The sequence below is a fragment of the Pteropus alecto genome, unplaced genomic scaffold (genome assembly GCF_000325575.1).
Source record: "Pteropus alecto unplaced genomic scaffold, ASM32557v1 scaffold24, whole genome shotgun sequence".
NCBI lineage: Eukaryota > Metazoa > Chordata > Mammalia > Chiroptera > Pteropodidae > Pteropus > Pteropus alecto.
Genome location: NW_006439192.1, coordinates 2367214 through 2373832, shown reverse-complemented (window position 1 = coordinate 2373832; position 6619 = coordinate 2367214).

Genomic DNA, 6619 nt, shown 5'->3' with positions numbered 1-6619 from the left:
CCTATTTTCTCTCCTTGATAAAGCCTATAGTAGGTGGGCAGCCAGTTTTTAGAGAGAGGTAAAGCCACTTCTGTTCTCTTTCTCTGCTCATCTCCTCCCTCATTCACTAGCTGATGTTTTGAATCCTGCCGGGATGTGAAGGGGATGAGGGGGACACTGGGGAGGAGGGTAAGGGGTAGGATCATTTTTACCTGTGAATGCATTCACATTCTCTGACCCAGAGGTTAGTGAAAGCGGGCTCTCTAATGGGCATCTCCGTGAGTCCTCTGGGAGTCTTCGAGCTGGGTTCCTCCAAATGTAACTACTCAGATGTGGACTAGGCTCTCCTTCAGTGATCTGCTCTGCCCACCAAGCTCTTCCTTCTGCGGCTGTCCATGCCACACCTAGGAGGTCCTCATGGCTCACATGTCATCCATAGGAAAAGTTACATCCCCCTTGCTTCATCTTTGGAGTAGATCATTCTTTTTCAACTCAGCCTCTACTCTTCCATCCTGCCCCAGACCACTCAATGTTTCTAGCTGCAAGTCAAGTCCCCAGGTATGAACCTCCCCAACTGCAGGGAATACTTTCAAGCTCTGCAAGTTGTCCTGTTAAAGAAGTTCTCTCTCTCCTGCTCCTCTGTCTGTCTCATCTTAAGTGAAGCAGGAATCTCTTCTGACTTTTCAAGGGGCAGGGTGAAACTCCTGAAGCCTCTCAGGGGTGGGGCGAAGCTCACAGGAATGATGGCAGCACGACCCCTCCCAAAGGCCTTTCTCACTCTCATACTCTTGACCTTTTACATTCCCATCATGAGGGAGGGGAACGAATTCTGGAGTAGCTACTTCAATGATTTCTTCCAGCTGATATGTTCTCACACTCATTTGGGCATCTAAGATTCACATCTGAGTCAAAACTTCAGCATTAACTTTACAATATTCCTAATGAGGTCCTCGCCCCATGTTATAAATGAGGTAAGTGAGGCTCGGGAGCTGATCAGCTTGCCTGAGCTCACTCGGCAGGCACCGGGGGAAGGCCAGAATTGAACTCACATGCTAGTTCTCTCTCCCTTACATTGCACCAGGCTGACCTCCTAAGGAGAGGAAAAGTCTGACCTGCTCCATAATATGGGGTTCAATCAATTCCTGGTAGATAACTATGGGCTTAGAATATCATTTGGTCCTTGTAGATCAAAACATCTGCCCTTAAGCATGTATTAGGTACTCACTTAGCGAGGGAGTGCCAGGTGCCCAGTACCTTGCACACTCATTCTAGAATTTAGACTATACAGGTATGTCCAGTTTTAGGTATGCTCATAATCCACATTTACACAGCAGCCTAATGAGAGGATAATACTTTTTTGTGTTGTAAAATACAAAAAAGTTCACCTACAGTTTTCTTTAAACAGTACAGTGTCCCAATCAAATCAGGTACGACTGGACCTACCAAGATCTAATAGCCCAAAGAGCCTCTTTATAAAGCGAGAACTGCCCCTCCTCCCATCCTTGCCATGGACTCCAGGACCTCACACTCAGTGGACTTTAAGACAAGAGTCCTTTTGGAGAGAAATGACTTGCCTTGATCCAAGAGAGCAAGTTCAGGGCCCTCTCATGATAACCTGCCATGTGGAAAACCTGCACAAGATAGCCTGAAATTTCCTCCCAAGTGCCAGGTGCTGGTATTTTTTCCTAAAGGGAGCACCTTTGCCAAAACAATGTTGAAAGTTTGGCTAGCTTTTAAAGAATCTGAACTTTATTTTTCCCCGAGTCAAAGACTTGGCCAAGACAGGGATTTTAAAGAGATAGCAGAAAGAAGCAAAGAAAGCAGGCAGAAGGGGATCTAAATGAGAGAAGATGAGGAAAGGGAGGATGGGAGGGAGAAAGGAGAGGGGGCTTCAGGTAAGAGAAAGAAATCCTCCAGCCGCCTGTGGAGGCTGCTCTCTGTTTCCACACCACCGTCCGCCTGTCCCCCACCTCTGGCCACGGAAGGCCCATCATCAGTGACTCATGAAGACCAAATCTCTGCAAATTTTATTCAATTAAAAACAAGCAAACAAACCAACCTCAGGTGCTCTGGCCTAGAATACCTAGAATACCTTCCACCTTATCCCCCACCCGAATCACTCCCATCTAGGCAAATCTCGTCTGCGATCCAAGGTCATCAAAGGAGGCCACAGGGGTCAGTTGCTCCCCCTGAACACATCCTTCAAAGTCCTCACTTTTAAGGTGACGTGACAGTCTTTAAAGACTCTTTAAAGACCTCCTTAAATCCAGGAAGAAAACACATTTGAAAAAGACCGGGTGACAGGGTGGAGTTCATCAAACATTATTGTTTTTTTCCTAGTATGCCGCTTCACTCACACGCACGCACACACACACACACACACACACACACACACACACACACACACACCCACACACACCCCGCCAACGGTTCAGGTCCCATCTGCTCTCCCCCATGCGGCCCTGCCTCTGGGCTCACCTCCCCTCTACGTACACCTGGATCGGTTTCTCCTCTCTCGTCTCCCTCTTCAGGAACAACTGGGCTTCCAGCCCACAGTACACACACACCCATGTTCAATTACATGTTCTTGATGTCATTTTCTGTGAGTTAATCCTGTCTCCCCAAGTGGAGTACAGACTCGCTGAGATTAAGTGTTTTATTCTGCTCCTTGATTACCTCCCTCCCCCTGTCCACACACACACTACCTGCCCCTCCAACCCTACCCAGCTTAGCACATAATGTATCTCTCCAAACATTTTCCCCACCCTGCAACCCATGGACCCCAGACCTGCAGCGGGCACATTTAGAGCTGTCTAGCTCAGAGCTGTGATGTGGAGTAGCTAAACCTGTCAAATCACAAACCCCAACCAGAGTTAGGGGCCACACAGATTGTCCAGTTCTGTCCCTCCAAGCATCCCCAGTTCATTCCCTGTCTTGGCCATCAGATGGCACCACGATTCCACGGGTCACCCAGGACTGGGCGTCTGGGAGAGAACTTGATCACCCGGCCGCTGCCCCTTCTCCTACAGTGTGCCACGCTGCCTGGACCGGGTGTCCAGCCCCCAGCAGCTCTCTAGAGGGGGTGGCAGGAGTCTGAAGGTGTCTGCGACAGCACTCCTATTCCAGGCTGCGTTTCTTGCCCCACCCCACCTTCACAGGGCATGTTAATTGCCTGGCACATGAGGCCACTGCACCTCTGTGTGCTGAGGGTGATGGAGTAGATAAGCAGGGCGTAGCAGAGCCATCCAGTGGCTCTCAACTGGTCAGGACAAGCAGTCCCAGGTTCCCCCAAATCCCCAGGCTTCCTGCATCTCCATCTGCCCCCACCTACGCCCCTTCCTGATTTGAGCAACAGAGTCAAACACCTGCCTAGTGTTCCCTGACGAAAGTCATAGTGAATGAAGGGAAGAAGTTGTCCAAAGGACCCTCTGCCCCAGAAGCCACATTTTCCCAAATCCTATAGCTTTTCTTCCTAAAGCCACTTTGATTAACAAGTCTTTGTATCAAACTCTCAGCAAATAGATTGTGTGTGTTATGGGGGTAGGCGGGAGGGGGGAGCAGAATTCGCCCAGTATGTTTATTTTTACTGATTGGCCTTTATTCCCTGAAGGCATACAAATTGGATGATGTTGAATAATCTTGATTTCAAATCAGTGCAACCAGTGCTGTGGCCACAATACCAACCCGTGGAGCCTCTAATGATGTGGAAGAGAAAGAAGGTAACACAACTTTAAACAAGTTACTAACAATAAAAAAGGTATGAATATTTTAACTTAAAAACCACATGATCAATCTAGCACACGTGAACTGCATGCCAGCAATCACATGAAAGTACACAGAGCATACCGAGGTCCGTGTATAAGTTGAGCTTAATTTTGAGTTTGCATAATTTCTAAGACAGATATTAAATTTTAGAGTTCATCTTCTCTCTCTCCCTTTCTCTCACACACACTGTCCTTTGAGTCAGACGTCAATTGATTGGTTACTTAACACCAGAAACCTTTCCCTGATCCACCAAAATCGAGTACAGCACGCTCCAGAGCATCTTAGACTGTCTGTGGTCCCCATTGCATTGACTCCTGAGAAAGGCAGCTAAGTTCCATTCTTCTTTGGTGCTGGCACTGTGCTCTGCAGATATTAAGCCGACGAACACATGCAGGAGAGGGGGGTGTGCGTATGCACATGCATGCACGCCGTGCAGACTCTCAAGACCACAGTTAAAGAGGAATTAGACTCTAAGGAAATCTGCCGGAGAGCTGCTGGGACAAGACACTCTCTCTCCCAAGCCTCATGGATGCTTTTCCAAATGCCAGCGAGAAAGGAACTAGTGCAGTCATAGGTGGTCCAAACTGCCTACCCTTCAAGTTGACATCTGCAGATTGCAGGCTGGGGGTTGGGGTGCGGACACAGACACCACCACATAACTTAGAGTCAGTTGAAAACTGCCTCAAAAAGGGCAATATGAAACCTCTCTTCCTTCTGGTGCCAGGAATTTCCACTTCTGACAGCCCCTGAGGGCAACACCCTTTTCTAGCTGCCTCCAGCCCTAGGAACCACAGTAGGGAAATCGCAGAGCTTGTCAGGCGCCTCAGCCACAGCGTCTTCATCTCCTGCTTTATTGTCTGTTCAGCCCCAGCTAAGGAGAGCCCCTGAGGTCCACCCTCCCTAAGCCAAGCCAGGGCCACGGTGCAGAAACGCTTCACAATTCTCTCTCTTTCTGTTTTTTAAAACCTACATCCATAACCTGCTTCATTGGGGTTTTCTCTTTCACCAGGGTCCTACATTTTCTAGGACTGAAAATAAATACATAAAAATTTCTTAAATCAGAAGATTTATAATCTTGCTCTTCTCTGATATTTTCTGTTGGCCAGAAGTAGTAAGGGATTCTTGCTTTCGGCTCCTCTTGGCTTAACAAGGATATGGGGAGGCCAGCACAGCATCTGGGACATATCCAGATTCCTCATGGGATCAAAAAGGCCCCACAGAAGTGAGGTCTTCACTGTGGTCTCCCCACCCCACCTCACCCGGGTCCCCCTCTAACCCTCCCTCGGCTTTTTTCACATCACTTACCTCTGCCTAAATGATAAATTTATTCATTTGTCTGCTCACGATCTGTTTTCTTCACTAGGATTTAAGTTTCTTAAGGTCAAGAACATTGTCTCAAGAACATTGCCTCACCTTCCTCTCCTCAGGTCTGGGCACACCTAACTCTTCCTCCTTTACTTGCCCCCTTCCAGATCTCAACCCCAACCGCTTCTCCACAGCTAAGTCCCTCCCCACCACCCACCTGCCCCAAGAGAAGTCAGACCCCAACACACATTTTCTACCTACCTATACTTTTTCTTCACAGCATTTGTCATGGTTTGTGATGCTGTAGTTGTTTGAGAGACTATTTACTCAATGACCTCTGCACAATAACTGCCTTTTTCTCACCGTTGTGTTTTCTGCTCTTAGCACAGTGTCTGGCACATAGCAGGTGCTTAATAAATATTCACATTTGATATTTATTATGACTACATGAACAAAAGTTTCCTTCAAACCCTTGGTTTTGAGGTAAAGGATATGATTTACAAAGATAGAAGTTATGCCCCAGGTTACCAAGAAGCTTTTTAAAATTTTTTCTGGGCAGACTTCCCTAAATTTTCCTACTTTCAGAAGCCAAACCACATAGGATTTGGACTCATTCTTTTTCAGCCATATGCTGAGCGTGATTTTCTAAAGTGGGTACTCACTCAGAAGGATGGAGAGGTGAGATTAGAGTGGTGGTGGGGGTGGGGGGAATGGGTGATAATGGAGGAACAAGAATGAGGTAAAGGTTACTGGGTACTTTTGAGGCTTGGTCTTTCCACACTACTGACTACCATTCCACCCTCCACCCTCCCCACCATCATCTTAGGAAAAGACAAGAAACAATCTGTTATCCCAAAACACCTCGGCAGTTAAGATTGTAAATATGTCTGTTTTTACTTAGTACCATAAGATTAACAAGAAACCTTGGGTCCAATTTCACAGCATAAGGTATCTAGGGGAATCATGCAATTGGATCCTCTAATTTTAATGATAAAGGAAGCAAGGTCCACGAGTTAACTACTTTTCACACTATTCAGCCCCACCTCCCAGAACCACATGCCACTATCTTGGTGGCAAGTTTTGTTTTTTTAAATTAGCTAAATTTTCCAACAACATCATTTATTGCTGCAGAATATAGTAACACGAGGCAGATGATTGCTGACAAGAACAGTATGTGTGTACTAACTACATATCAAGTCTTCTTTTGGGTTGCCCCTAAAGCAGCCTCTGAGACAAAGACTTGAGTACAAGCGGTTGACTCAGGAGTTCTACAAATATCCTGGGCTGCTAGCAAGACAAACAAGTGGGTCCCAGAACAGATTAAACCTGAAACATCGCTGGAGACAAAAATGACAAAAGTGAAGCTGTCCTACTTCCGGCACATCTTGAGAGTTTCTTTGGAAAAGACAATACTGCTGGGAAAAATAGAAGGCAGCAGGAAAAAAGGAAGACCAAATATAAGTTGGATTGACTCCATAAAAGAAGCCGTAAGCATGAGTCTATAGGAGCTGAGCAAAGCTGTTCATAACAGTTCTCTGTGGACATCACTCATTCACAAAGTCGCCAGGAA